Here is a 14,890-nt window from a genome sequence, read left to right on the forward strand (position 1 = left end):
GCTCCAAGAGCTTACCTAACAGCATGAGCGGACTAAGTGCGGTGCCATACACCATCGGCTTACGTGTCCCAACCACTTACTTGTCATATATTTACTAAAATGGGTAGGTGCACCCTGTCAACTACTAAAAATATATATGACATCCAGCTTCCAGGGTGGCCTGGTCTCTGCCCCCCCCCCCCCCCAAGAGCAGGGCAGTCAAACATCACGTGTTCATTTGACTAGACCTCCCCACAGATGCACAGCTCATCAGCTGCCAGGTGGAACCGAAACAGATATTGGTTCAAATTAACATGGTTAGTGAGCATGCAGGCACCCATTGCCTTTAAAAATGAACTCCAAGCATAACATCCCCCAGATCCTGTATAAACTTGTACAGGGATCTTCCCTTAATCGTGGTGTCCCATTCCAGCCGCCAAGCTTCCATCATGATGCTCTGCAGCCTCTTCTGCAGGCAGGGGATGGGCAACTGAATGAAATTTAGATCCGGTGCATTGTGATCACCGTTCCGTTGCAGTACTGGCTCGGCCCAAAACCGCATCCCAAATACCTCGGCCTCCCGGCCTCTTCGCAATATCCAGATGGTTGCCTAAACTTTCACCACTAAATTGATTGAGAGGACCTTTACCAATATGGTGGTACCCTCGTAGAATATTGTTTTAAAAATACCAGTGCACACAATTAAGGCTCTGCACTGGGCACTCCTTAAATTTTTAATTAATGCTCAATTCATATTCAACCTATGTGCCCAAACGGACACCGCATAAGAGGTCACACTTTCAAAGACACCTCGGTACACCATGTACATTTGACAGTCAGACAACCCATAGTCCTTCCAAGTAATCCTCCTAAGTTTATGCATCACTGAGACAGCATCCTCCGCTACTTGCCTAATGCGGTTGCTAAACAGCAACTTCTCATTAAATACAACACCTAGGTACTTATGAACTCTCACTAGGCTGATTGCACAGCCTTTATACTTAATGTGGAGGTTTCAACTGTACAATAATTTGTCTGCACCCTTGAGAAGTACAAACTTTGTCTTGGGCACAAAAATTTTGAATTTTGAATGTCCATCCAGCCCCCCGCAGTTGGCAAGGCCGCTTGTGCTCTATCTTCCAGCTGCGGTAATGAATTGCCATGAACTAAAAGGAGACAGTCATTGGCAAAAACCTGGGCCAAGACCCCTTCTGAGAATATCAATTCAGAAACCCATCAAATACCAGGTTTCACAGCAGGAGACCGATAACAGAATCCTGTGGGCTTCCCCTGGTGACAAATTTTTCCACAGCTAGGTGCGCATCTTTAAATAGAGCCGTACGATTAGACAAATAGTCACGTACTATGGCCTGCAGGGCTACAGGAACATTGCTGCGTTCCAATTCATAGAGGACAGAACTCCCCAACACCTCCCAGATATCATATGTATCACATTAGAAAACAAATCCATGACTACTACTAATACTAATAATAAGTTATTTTTAGGGTTAAATCACAAGTACTGCACCCAGATAATAAGGTACTTGTAAGGTTTATTAAAGAATTTAAAAGGGTTAATTAAAAAAATTATTGTTAACAAATTATTGTTATAAAATTTTAGTTAATAACTTTAAAATTTTATAACAAATAACCGAACTTATTCTACATCTACTGCTGGCTGATGTGTTACCATCAACTTTTAGAAATTTAAAATAATATTTTCAAAAAAATAAAAATAAAAATAGATTCAAAATAATACTTTGAATAACTACTTAATAATAGAAAGGCTGTTGATGAAAAATTATTTCAAATTTTTTTTTCCATAAAAATTCTCCTGAAATGTATCCTAGCAAAAGATAATTATTTCACTAAAAGGAAACAAAATCTAGTTTTGTTTGCAATTTCAAAAAATGTTACTTATACTCTGCAAATTTTAGCTGTTTAGAATTTAATTTTTCTGTTTTATTTTTAATGGTCATATTTATTTCCTGTACAATTCATTCAGAGCAATTAAATTAAAAATAAATAAATAAAATGAAAAATTTGTTCAAATGGAAAATAAACCACTGCAATTATTCTAGGTTAAAAAATTGTAAATATTTTAAATGTGATTAATTAATATGCTCCTCCAAACTACATAGGTTTCAATGTTGTTACATGATTGCTGAAAAAGAAATGAAAATTCACCCATTCAACAGCTTGAAATCTTTTTGTAACAATTTTTCAATTTAAGGTAAAACACATCTGAAAAATAACAGTGAAATTTTACCCCCAGATCAGGTGGAAAGATTTGTTGGAATCTGCACCTCACCAAACCTAGATATAATCTCTTTTGGACAGATTGATTCATCTATGATGTTTTACCACATACAGAATTTCTCCATATACTTTCTATTATATAAATTCCTACAAGGTCCTACAAAAATGCTACTGTTACATAAGTGGGATTTCTATTCTCACATATTTTCACAAAGAGTATCAAAGAGAACGAAATTGTAAAGAAGTTGGTGTGTTATTGTTATATCACTCAGATGGAAGTAAGCTTTGAATCTGTGATTGTAATTTATTAACAATTCAGTTACATTGAAATTACCAAAAATAAATATTCAAACTTTACTTTTTAATACAAAAGTATGAAATACAATAATAATCATGGATCATAAGAATAAAAAAATTAAACGATACTACTGAAGAATCACTATCAGTTTCTACAAATAGAAGACAAGATTATCTGCCAATCAAATTAACAGTGTTAGAATTTTTAATTCAGTTATCAAATTATCCCTTCTAATGGAATGACAATAAATGGATGAATTACTCATTCTGCAGCTTTCTAGTAATTGTTTAGAACTGCTATAGTAGAATTTTCCCACTATGAATCATGAGAACTTGCCAATGGTGAAAGGGCTTGAGTGCTTAATGATACAGAGTAGCTGGACCGAAAGTGCAGCCTTATCGGAGAGGTATCTGTTGGGAGCCACACTAAGGAATGATTCCTCAAAGAGGACAGAATCTCTTTCAGTGGTTGTTAAGGGTATAAGTCAAGAGGACTTAAATGGCCATATCAGCATCACTCAATTTTCCGAGTACTGCGCAGCTGAAAGCAATGGAAAACTACAGCTGTTTTTTTTTCAAGAAAATGTAGCTCTCTGCATTTTCATTTAACAAAGATAGAGGCACTTTCACTGGTAAAATATTTCGGAAGTAAACTAGATCCCCATTCGGATCTCAGGTGGGGTGTACAAAGAAAGGGATCACCAGAAAATTAAATAATAACATTCTAAGAGTCGGAGTGTGGAATATTAGAAGTCTGAGAAAAGGTTGGCAAGTTAGAAAATTTAAAGAGGAAAATGTTAAATATAGATGTAGTAGGAATTAGCAAGGTTTGGTGGGAAGAGGAAAACAACTTTTGATCAGGTGATTTTAGAATAATTAACTCAGCGTCAAATGAAGGGCAGGCAGAAGTAGGTTTCATAATGAACAAGAAGAGAGTAGAGTATTTCAACCTTAGCTATAGAATCATTGTAATAAGGATAAAATCAAAACCTAAACCGACAACGATTCTTAACATCTATATATCTATAAGTGCCCATGATGATGATGATGAGGTGGAGTGTGTGTATGAAGAAATTAATGAATCAATTAAACACATAAAAGGGGATGAAAATTTAATAATAGTTGGAGATTGGAATGCAAGCATTGGAAAAAAGGCAAGGAAAGAAATATTGTGGGTGAACACAGGCTGGGCAAAAGGAATGAAAGAGGGGATTGACTTATTGAGCTTTGCCCGAAGTATAATTTAGTAATTGCCTAATCACAGTTTAAAAATCATAATAGAAGAATACACGCATGGAAAAAGCCAGGTGATACTGCAAGGTTATCAGAAAGATTATATCAAGGTTAAAAAAAGATTTAGAGATCAACTTGTTGACTACAAAGCATATCCAGCATAGATATTGATAGCAACCATAACTTAGTGACAATGAAATGTAGATTGGGGTTTGAAAACCTGAAGAAAAGGTGTCAGATGAATCAGTGGGATTTAGAGAGGCTTGAGGAAGAGGAGGTAAAGATTTTTGAGGAGGATATTGCAAGCGATATGAGTAAAAAAGAAGGTAGAATATATAGAAAAAGAATAGGAGAATGTTAAAAAGGAAATTCTTAAACCAGCAGACGTGAACTTAGGCAGAACAAAGAGAACTGGTAGAAAACTTTGAATATCAGAGGATATATTGCAGCTGATGGATGAACGTAGAAAGTATGTGAATGCTAGTGATGAAGAAGGTAAAAGAAACTACCAACACTTAAGAAATACTTTCAACCCCTTATTCTCCTCAAACCCTTGTGAATAAAGCTGCTTCTTGAAGTGAAGGAAAATTTAAAAGTCACTGAAAATAAGTTCTGGGTAAGCAAGGATCAACAAAATTATATCATTACAATTGCTGAATCTTCTGAATAATTTGGGCATCAGTGCATACTATGGACATGGTCATTATTTCCCTTCTTGAACAGAATTCATTAAAACTAAGGTTTCAGCAACAAATTAAAACAGAATTCTGAATTTCTAAAACTTTCATGGCACAAATCATAACCTTGAAGCAACAGTTTTCTCAAAACTGAAGCAAAACAGTTCACATTCAACTGTTTGTTTAGTAAGAGTACCCATCTGAACAGTAGGCCTTCTATCATCACTTCATAATGAACATTATTGGAACTTTGTTTAACCTAAATAAATCACTAATTTATCATACTGAATTAAATTTTACAGAATTCATGGTCATTTCAGCAGCATTAAGACCTCTTGCATCAAGAAACCAAATCATAGGTGAAATCTCACAACTGGGGAGGATTGGTTTTCAGGACAACCATCATAAGTCAATTTTACTAAATAAAGAAGAAAAAAATCACAACTATTAAAAAAAACAAATTGAAGATATTGAGCTGAGCAACCACATTCACTGTTTATTAGTAACCAGCCTTTGTTTTACCATACACCTTGTACATATAGCTATACATACAAGTACAGTGATACTTAGAAGTAATGACTTCTGCTCTTAAAACAATGAGTTACATGGTGGTTTTTGATGAATTATCAATTAACAAATACTGACAAATGACAAATCTAAACAAAAACATGAAACATATTTCCATAAAGTTTAAAAATGTTCAACTATCAAAATGAAAAATTTTTTTAGGGGAGAAAAAATAGTTTTTATATCTATAAACTACCTATCCCCTGGGATCTAGTTGTACTTCCAATATTCAACATCTTATGGTTTCTTATATTTTATAGTTTCTTTTTTAATAAAAATGTGTATTATAAAACTAAACAATTTTCTCAAATACATTGTTTTAAAGAGATATTTTAGCTACACCCTCAACTTAATTTTTTACTTAATTAAAACCCAGGACCAGACATAAAGAAAATGTTATGGTATAAAAGTATTAATATTATAGACAATGGTAAAACTCATTTACTAAAAACTGTGGTTATTCATATCAAGTTTGTTGGTCCTGACCCCTGTAAGATTACATACTACTAAATATTGAATCATTTTTCAAAAACACTTGGACACTGTGATATTGCGCAATATAAAAATAACTTATTTTATATATTTTAGTTAAATATTTAATGATAAATATAAATAAAATCTTAACAAAAGCTACTCAAAAAAAAAAAAATAGAAAGGTGAGAAACTTGTGTTCAGATAAAAATAGAAAAAGTATTCGAGAAATAATGTGAGATTACTACAGAATGTCAGCTAGAGCTCCCTGAATTGTAATAGTATCCATAATTATTTTTTTTACTACAGTGAATTTTAAGTTCATGAATTTTAAAGTTTACCAAAATTTATATTTACCCTTACTTTCCTATTAATTTTCATATGAAAATAATTTGACTATCAGGATAACATCAAGTTACTTATTAATGTGATAAAATAAGCCCACACCTAAATAATGATGATTACAAAAAAAGAATATTATTTTAAATTGAATATGTAGATGTAATTTTTTATTTAAAAATAAATGTGGATAAAATTACTTCTTACATACATCACCAGAGATCTGGTAGCTTCCCCAACAAAACTAAAAAAGGAATCATTGAAACTGAAACTAACTGATGAAGAAAATAACGTAACATACATGTAGAAATACATATGTACTAATTGAGAACCTCCTCTAGATATGTACAGAACAAATGAGTAGGCTGCTATAAAACATTCATACTGAATATATTGAATAAAACAAGTAAAATTCATTAAAATAATAAAACTGAGTAAAATGAATAAAAAATAAATTAAAAGAATAAGGTAAAATATAAATAACCACAAAAGACATAAATAACTGAAAAGAATAAGACAGATGAAATCTAATTCCACATTACAGATTATGAAGTACACATTTTTTTTTTAATGAACACAAAATGTACTCTGTAATTGTAAAAACATCTATCAGATGTCTTTATATCTTTTAATCAAACTCCTACATCTTTTAATAGGAACAATCTTGTCCAAGGTTCGTAACGTAAGGAAAAATGTTCCAAATCCTGTAACAGTTTTTTTCTGGAAGTGTTGAATACCCATACAGGCTTCATGGAAATAAAATATTGTTATATATTGGTGACCGAGAAACTTATGAATGGATCCCAGATGACACAAATTGAGTTGCTAAATTTGTAGGTAAATAATCCTCCTGAGACCCATGGTACAGAATACTGTACTTTAACTTTTTTTTGTGCAGAACTACTGTTTATATTTTTTGCTCTACTGACCTTCTTCTACCCAATCAACAACTAGCTGATAAAGCTAGGATAAAGCTAGGAAAGGCTGAATGTAGAGAGGCTGATCAGAAGAATGCGTTAGTTTACTGTTTTAATGAGTTAGATTTTGAGACACTGTTTTTATTTCTTTGTTTTTTCAGTTTTGAAAGGCTGACCAGAACAGATTAGTCACAAGATAACAGATCATTCTGTAAAAAGTATTTTCTTCAAGCTACTGGGTTTTCTCAAAGAAGAGTTCTGGTCTGTGGCAAGAAACATTAAAAAAGGTAGTGAAATTACAGAAAATCAGAGTGGAGATTGTAAATCTGTGAACTCTAAGTAAAAAACAATCAATAATGAAATTTATCCAAAGTTTGCGTGGAAGAGAAAGCCGTTACAGTAGGAAAAGTCCAACAGAATATACCCGTCAAGTGATTTGGACATTTCCAAACTCTGGAAAATTTATCTAAATCAACGTGATTCTTTTAAAGAAAACTATAAACTTTTCTACCGTATTTTTAATTTGAACTTTAATATAGATTTGGCTCACCTGCAATAGACGTTTGCAGTTATTATGTAAGAAGAAAAAAATTATTTTGGCTGAAATCCTGCAGTTAAAAATGAAATAATTGTTGATTTAGATGCTCATAAATTGCAATCAAATGAATTTTATAGTTGCCTAAACAAAAAAGTTAAAAATAATGGTGTTACTGAAGTAGCGTATTGTTTCGACCTACAGCAAATACAATCTTTGCCAAAGCTTCCACTTCAAGAAGCTTATTACTTTAAGCAACTCTCCTGTTGGCTTCATTTTCCAGCCAAGTATAAAACTGTGGTGTTTACCTTTCTAAATCACAAATGCATAAACAGTAAAATGACAGTGAAATCCAAATGACTTATCTTTAGCCTTGGAGAATTCTCTTTTCAGTCAACATTTAACAGTTACCACCATACATCTGTTTTCTGATGGTTGTAGTGGACAAAACAAAAATAGTCACACCATCCCTGTTCTAATGGCATGGTTAGTCAATTATGCACCTGTAACTGTTCAGACTATTATTATGTACTTCCCTGTTAGAGGCCACTCCTTCCATCCTGCTGACAGGGTTTTTGGAAGAGTGAAAACAAAACTTAAAGTTATCAATGTGATATTAAATAAAGAGAAGAAATAGTGGGATGTATATTCTAAGGTTGGTGGAGTGAAGAAACTAGGAACTGACTGGAAATTGGTTGATATTAAGGGATGTCAGCCTTAAAAAATTGGAAGGAATATAAAAATTGTTATTAAAAAATTTCCAACCAAAAGTGATATCTGTATAAAAGTGAAAGGTATGCCATATTAAACTTCAGATGAAAGAACAAAACATTTTGTTAACCTTTTAAAGAAACAATATTCTTTAAGCTGCTTATTTCCTAAAAATATTGCAATAAGGGTGTGCTTTGGTAAAGCCAATCTAAATGACTTAAAAAAGCTGGTTGAAACGTATGGAAAGAAAAGAGTGGGAGAAAATAGGTCTGGGGTAACTGAAAAGTGTTGCTGATGATGAGGATACGGACGAAGAGGAACAAGTAACTGGTAATTTTGAAGATACGATAAACGATTTCAATTGTAATTAAAAAAAAAAATTAGTTTAATTTTTTGATGACATCCTGTGTTATAATAAAAACTGACAATTACAGATAAAATGTATTTTCTATTTTACACACTGCTGTTCCTTAATTTGTCATTCGAAGTACAGTTTGTCCATTTTCTTTTTGTTTTTTAGGTAACCATAAACAATTTTAAGACTGTAACATTTACCCAAGAAGAATGCATGACGACGTTTTATCTAATTTTATAGATATAATCATTTTTTTATATTATTGTTCATTTATTAGCCACAGTTTTTTGCTGACTGAAAAAAGGAAATTCAGATAAACTGCGTTTTGAAAGTCGCCTCCTCATATTATAATTATACTGCAGAAATTTTTCAATGAATAGATTTTTTTTATCACTTTAATATATTTTATATTTTTCAGCAAAATTATTGACCTTCTTCAGCAACTCGATTCTTCTGATGGAGAATTATCAGATTATGAAAACAATGAAGGCTTCGAGAGCAATAAAACACAGATTGAAGATACATATCAACCTTCTCCACTCACTGACTCTGACTCATCAAGTGAAGACAAAGAGAAAAGATACATTTCTATTAAGGTTTTATCCTAAGTTTTTTAAGTTATTCGGTTTTCCTTAAAATGGCACTGCAATAATAATAAAATATTGTAATAATCAAATGCCAGTTTGTCCACGTCATAACTGAAGTAGCAAAGGAAAGAATTCCAACCATATCATCCAGTGGTTCATTAGCCAATCAGAAATTAACACATTTATTTTTACCTGCACAGATAACTGCAGTCAGCATATAGATGATGACATCCTGCAATTAATAGTTACTAAAACTTGTCAAACATCCATTAAAATTCATGGGGTTTTTTAAATCTAAATTTAATTGAAATTGAACAATTTTTGGAAATGGAATATAATTTTGTAATGAGCTGTTTTCAATACCCTGTTATCAGGATGTATTGGGACTGAAGATGGAGAGTCCCAGAACTTGCCAAAATGTGTCCTGCAATAGATTTTTTGCCATTAGAACATTTTTGAAGTTTTCGATGAAGATATACAGGGTCATTCACGGGAACCGGATGTTTTTAAAATAATAATAAAAAATTGAATACTTACTTTAAAAAAGTTTTATTGGTAATGAAACACTTGTTAAATCAAAGCATTTGTTACTTACTCATGAAAGAAAAATTATGTCCGGCAAGTGATGTCCATTTTGGGCAATACATTGTTGTAGCCTTTCACGGTAACTGGCCTCAATTCTTTGCAGCATGTCTACATCAATCTGGGTGACGTGATGACGAATTGCGATCTTTAGGTCCTACAATGTACGCGGTTTATTGCCGTTCACACGCGATTTCAGAAACCCCCAAGAAAAAAGTCACAACTACTCAAGTCGGGGGACCGAGGGGGCCAATGAATGTCGCCGAATTTGGAAACGATCCCGGAAACAAGTTACGGTGAACAGCCATCGTTGTGTGCGCTGTAGCTCCATCCTGCTGGAATAACACATTTTGAAAATTGATTCCGCGGTTTCGTAACTCAGAGATGAAAAACGTATTCAACATCGCAATGTAACGATCAGCTGTTACAGTTACGGCAGCGTCATTTTCTTCAAAAAAATATGGTCAAATAACACCAACCTTTCCTATTGCACACCAGACAGTCACCTTTGGACTATGAAGTGGTCTCTCGTGAAGCTGATGTGGATTCTTTCTGCCCAATACCGGCAATTCTGTTTGTTGACGAAGCCATTCAGATGAAAATGGGCTTCGTCACTCATTAACAATAACAAATTTTCATTTTCTTCAAAAATGGTAAGCATTTGTCGACAAAATTGTAATCGCTGCGTGAAATCTTGCTCGTTTAACTGCTGCACGACGGATATCTTGTAAGGATGGAAATGCAGGTCTGTATGCAGAATTCGTCTTACCGTACTTGTGCTCATTTGAAGCGCTGCTGAATGCCTCTGAATAGAGCGACGTGGGCTTCTGACAATGGCTTCCCTTACTCGTTCGATGTTCTCCGGAGTGCTAGCAGTTCGTCGGTGACCCGGTGGTTTTTCTTCAATATTGAACCACTTGTTCGAAGGTTGTTTACCCATCGCAATATTGTGTTACGGGAAGGGACACTTGCATTACGATGGATATTAAACTGACGGCGGAAATCTCGCTAGTTACGGATTCGTCATTTCGCACAAAACTGTCATCTGCGTACAGGCGTTGGTCTAGCGTCCACGACTCCATCTCAACGACTAAAATGTAAATGCTATGAGCAAAGGAAACGTCAGACACCAGCCACGTGCCCCTCCCACCACGAACGCCCGAGTACAACCCACTTCAAAAACATCCGGTTACCCAGTATCAGAAAGTCGGGTAAATAGATTGTGGAAAGTAAGTCCACCAACTGAAAATTTAAAAAGTAAATCAGGTTGCTTAAAGCAGCAGAGATTACATGATGTTGCTGTAAATGAAATTATAGTCCCTTTTTCAAAGAATATGCACAATAAAACAGTACATACCAAACAAACCCAATCCTGTAGGTTGAAAAATATTTGCCCTTGCAAATCCGAATGGTGTATTATGTAACTATGCATTTTACCTGGGTAAACAGATATTCCCTCATCTTAATAAAAGCGGCTTTGGATTAGGTGAATCAACTGTACTTCACCTGCGGGTGAGTGTCCAGGGGGCCAAACCTGTGGAGGTTGCCTGAATGCGGTGAACCTGGGGTCACTCTGATGATACCCAGTGCAGTAAGGTAAGCTCCCCCTTTCTGAAGTAATACCACACAACAGTTTCCAGAAAGGGGAAGGGCTATCAGAGGTGGAAGTTTAGTCGGTAGGGCACGGGCACAGATACGCACTCAATAACATCTTGTGAAACCTGTTAGCGAGTACAACACTGCACGTAAATGGTATTTCTCCCAACCATAAAAAAAAGCTGTACTTCACCTGACTGAAAACCTAACCTGAGGGCATATTATCTACTACAATAAATTTTTTATCAGCTTGAAATTGGTTGATGAACTTCATAAAAGTGTTTCCTAAGGAAGCAAAGCTGAAATCGGATAAAGATTTAAACATGAAAGGTCGAGGAAGCTGTGACAGGCTTGTTCGAAATGATGAAAATGTCCCATTGATAAAGTGGATCAACAAAAGTGGCATTATGATGATGTCATCAGCTCATGGAGTTGAACCACAGCAAAGGTATTATAAAAAAAGAAAAAAACATATACTTGTAAATAGACCATCCATTATAGAAGAGTACAACATGAAAATGGGAAGAGTAGACTTACTTGACAGAATGATGTCATACTGCCCAATAAAAGCAAGGACCAAAAAGTGTACGATTAGAACCATTTTTAACTTAATTGTTATGGCTGTGGTGAACTCATGGTTGCAGTTAAAATTAGATCTTACTGAGACAGGGACTGCAAAGAAAAATATTCTACAACTAAGAAAGTTTTCTCTTGTTGGGAGAATCCGTAATATATTGCGAGAGTGGTACAGATTCAGATAAATAAAATGAAGAACACTACTGTTTTGAGCTACCCACAACAAAGAAAAATACCTGCACAGATGCCTGCCCATGGTATGCAAAAGAGAGGAATTGATCATCTGCCAGTTACTGAAGATATCCCAAATTAGCAGAAATGCAGGAATCTGAATTACAAGGAAACAACTCACACTAAGTGTAAAAAGTGCAACATTTATTTATGTTCACTTCCTAAAAGAAATTGTTTTACATCTTACCATGAAGCATAATTACTAAAACTTAGTTCAATAATAAAAATTTGTTTTTCTGTATTATCTTTCATTTATCTTTTTGAGTGTTTTTTTAAATTAATTAATCTTAGTGTAATTTTTAAGATAATTTTATGTAAAAATCTTAATTCTTCAGTTTATTGCTACTAAATTCATAGAGAATATTGTAAAAAAACTTAAAAATTAAATATGTATGTAGTAGAAATTATCATTAATAGAAGAAATAATTTTTTTCTGAGTTATTTAATAAAAAAATATTATTTTATTTTAAAACTTATCAGATCAAAATAAATGATATAAATGTATAAAGTAAGAGAAACGTTTACTTAATTCAAACTCAAAACAACCTTATTGAAAACAAAATCTTGCTTGGGTCTCAGGAAGTTATATTTATAATTTCAATTCTAAATATCATCATGATGACAACTTTTATTTTAACATGTAGAATTAAAAATTTGTAATTTTATAATTTTTACTAATGTAAAATTTACAGCTATTTTAATAATCCCATATTTTCTATATTATATTCTAGTTAACAAATAATATAGAATCAAACAAAATATACAGCTATTTTGAGAAGTGTTATCACTCATGTAGAATTTATCTAAAACATTTTTATACGTCATAAAATGAACTGATTAGGGCAATCAGTTCCCACTTTTACTCAGAACAACCCTGTATGAGTATCACCTGGTTAAGTGTTCCATTGTTAAAAATTCACTAAAGTAGTTAACTACAACTAAACAGTTTCATTCGTATAGTATTAAATTAAATTTTGGCAGTAATGCTTGTCAAAAAAATAAATATATGTAAAATAAAATCTTCTTCAGATAAGCATAGTTTAATCTTACCCATAAGTAAATAAATATTAAAAAATTATAATCAAAGTCACAACAAATAATTATTTCACGTGAAGGGCTTTCACATTAGAATTTTGGTTTGCTAAATGTTGCTGTATTTATATAATATTCCATGAATTCTGCTAAAAACAAATCTTATACTCGTACAATAAAAATTAAATTATAATCTCAACATTTTTTTTTAAATATAAAAGCTTAATTTTTATTTTTTGTCCACGATGGTCAGCGATGAAAAGTATTTAAAAAACACATCAAATGAAATTTTATAAATATGTTTTTAATAACTTGCTTTAAAAATTTTTCAGTCATTCTTACTTGTTTTCAGTTTTCTTCAATGAACAGTGTTGCTGCTCTCAGCAGATATATTATCTTTGATCAATTATGTTATTACTGGTAGTTTTTTCAAGTTAGCAAGATATGTATTTAGAATATGGTCGAAAAGTGTGTTCTATTTGATTTGCTTACAGGTGTAGTTTATTTGGTGTACTTTTTTAAGTTTTTTGTATCTTAACATTTGTTTTATTCAGAGGTGTTAAAATGTGATCTTTTTTATTCATCTGTAGAATATCAAGGTTTTTGACAGTTAATGTTTTTCAGATTTGTATCTTGAGTTTTCTAGCAAATTTTACCTCTAAGGGATCAGATGTTGAAATATGGATTCTACATGTTGCTACGTACAGGGCTTTTTAAGTATTCATAGCATCAACAAGGTTGTGTTCCATTCAATCATTATCGTGTATTTATTATGATTGAATTTGGCAGTAAACTTGTGATGTATTTTTTATTTTTTCAGCTTCACATTAACACAAGCATAAATTTTCTTCAGTATAACATCTCAAAAATTCATATAAAAAATACAGTTTCAAAACCTGCAGAAAACTAACAATGATAGATAACTTTCATTGATAACATTTCAAATCAACCAATCTGCTGTTAACTACGTACTATAAGTATGATCCGCAGTGATGTTACAAATAATACATCATACATTTATAATACATATAATACAAAAATTGATAACAAAATTATTTATGTTGGAATAAGGACAGTAGTCCTAGTTTAATAAAGATGATGAACAAAAAAACTGAAGGCATTCTAATCTAAGTTATTAAATCTGGTTTGGCTTTTTGTTTCAAAAAATGTATGTTGTAAATAAAAATAATTTGACCGTATTAAATGATTATGTTAAATTTAAACATATTTTGATAAATCAAATTATATATTGTCAAATAATCAGATTTGTGATCTCTTTAATTTACGATTACTTAAATTAATGGTATGGAATTAGAGAAATTAATAATCATTCATTTATAATAAAGCATGTGATAAAAATAATTTTATTGTGCTGACACATGTTTAAAAAAAAGGTTATTGATATAATGAACTAAACTACTTACTACACTACTAAAGCAAACAAAAATAACAATTCTAACACATGTACATACAAATAAAATAAAACAGAGAACAATTAATAAATAAGGATTATAATCATTATCTTTCTTTTCAAAACACACGCACATGCACACACACACTTTCTAATTTAAAAAAAATATAAATTATGTTTTGTCTTTAAATTATAATTACAACTGATAAAAATGGATTTAACCATTTATAAAATGATACAAAAAATCAATGATCAAATATCCTGCCACTTTTCTTGTGTAAAAAAACACTGATTACTATTTTAGTACATGAGAGTTGCATTGCTGTAAAAAAAATGGCATCAAACAAAATGATCAGTTAACAAACTTAATGCTGTATAATGATGTAATCAATGGGTCCCCCTTCACTAACACCAACTCTCACTTCATTAATTAGCTTAAATCAGCAACATTCTTTTTAATGTTACAGAATAATCAAACACTATATAAAAAAACTACAATCGTTTTTTTTTTTAACAGCCATGCCATAAAATACAA

At 32.3% G+C, this 14,890-nt stretch overlaps 1 protein-coding gene across 1 annotated transcript in view; it reads right to left on the reverse strand.

Moving 5' to 3' along the window:
• C3G (C3G guanyl-nucleotide exchange factor) overlaps window positions 1-14,890 on the reverse strand; it is a 260,568-nt gene that overhangs the window by 244,116 nt on the left and 1,562 nt on the right. The gene's annotated exons all lie outside the window — the stretch shown is intronic.

Source organism: Lycorma delicatula, chromosome 7, assembly GCF_047948215.1.
Source record: "Lycorma delicatula isolate Av1 chromosome 7, ASM4794821v1, whole genome shotgun sequence".
NCBI classification, from domain to species: Eukaryota; Metazoa; Arthropoda; class Insecta; order Hemiptera; family Fulgoridae; genus Lycorma; species Lycorma delicatula.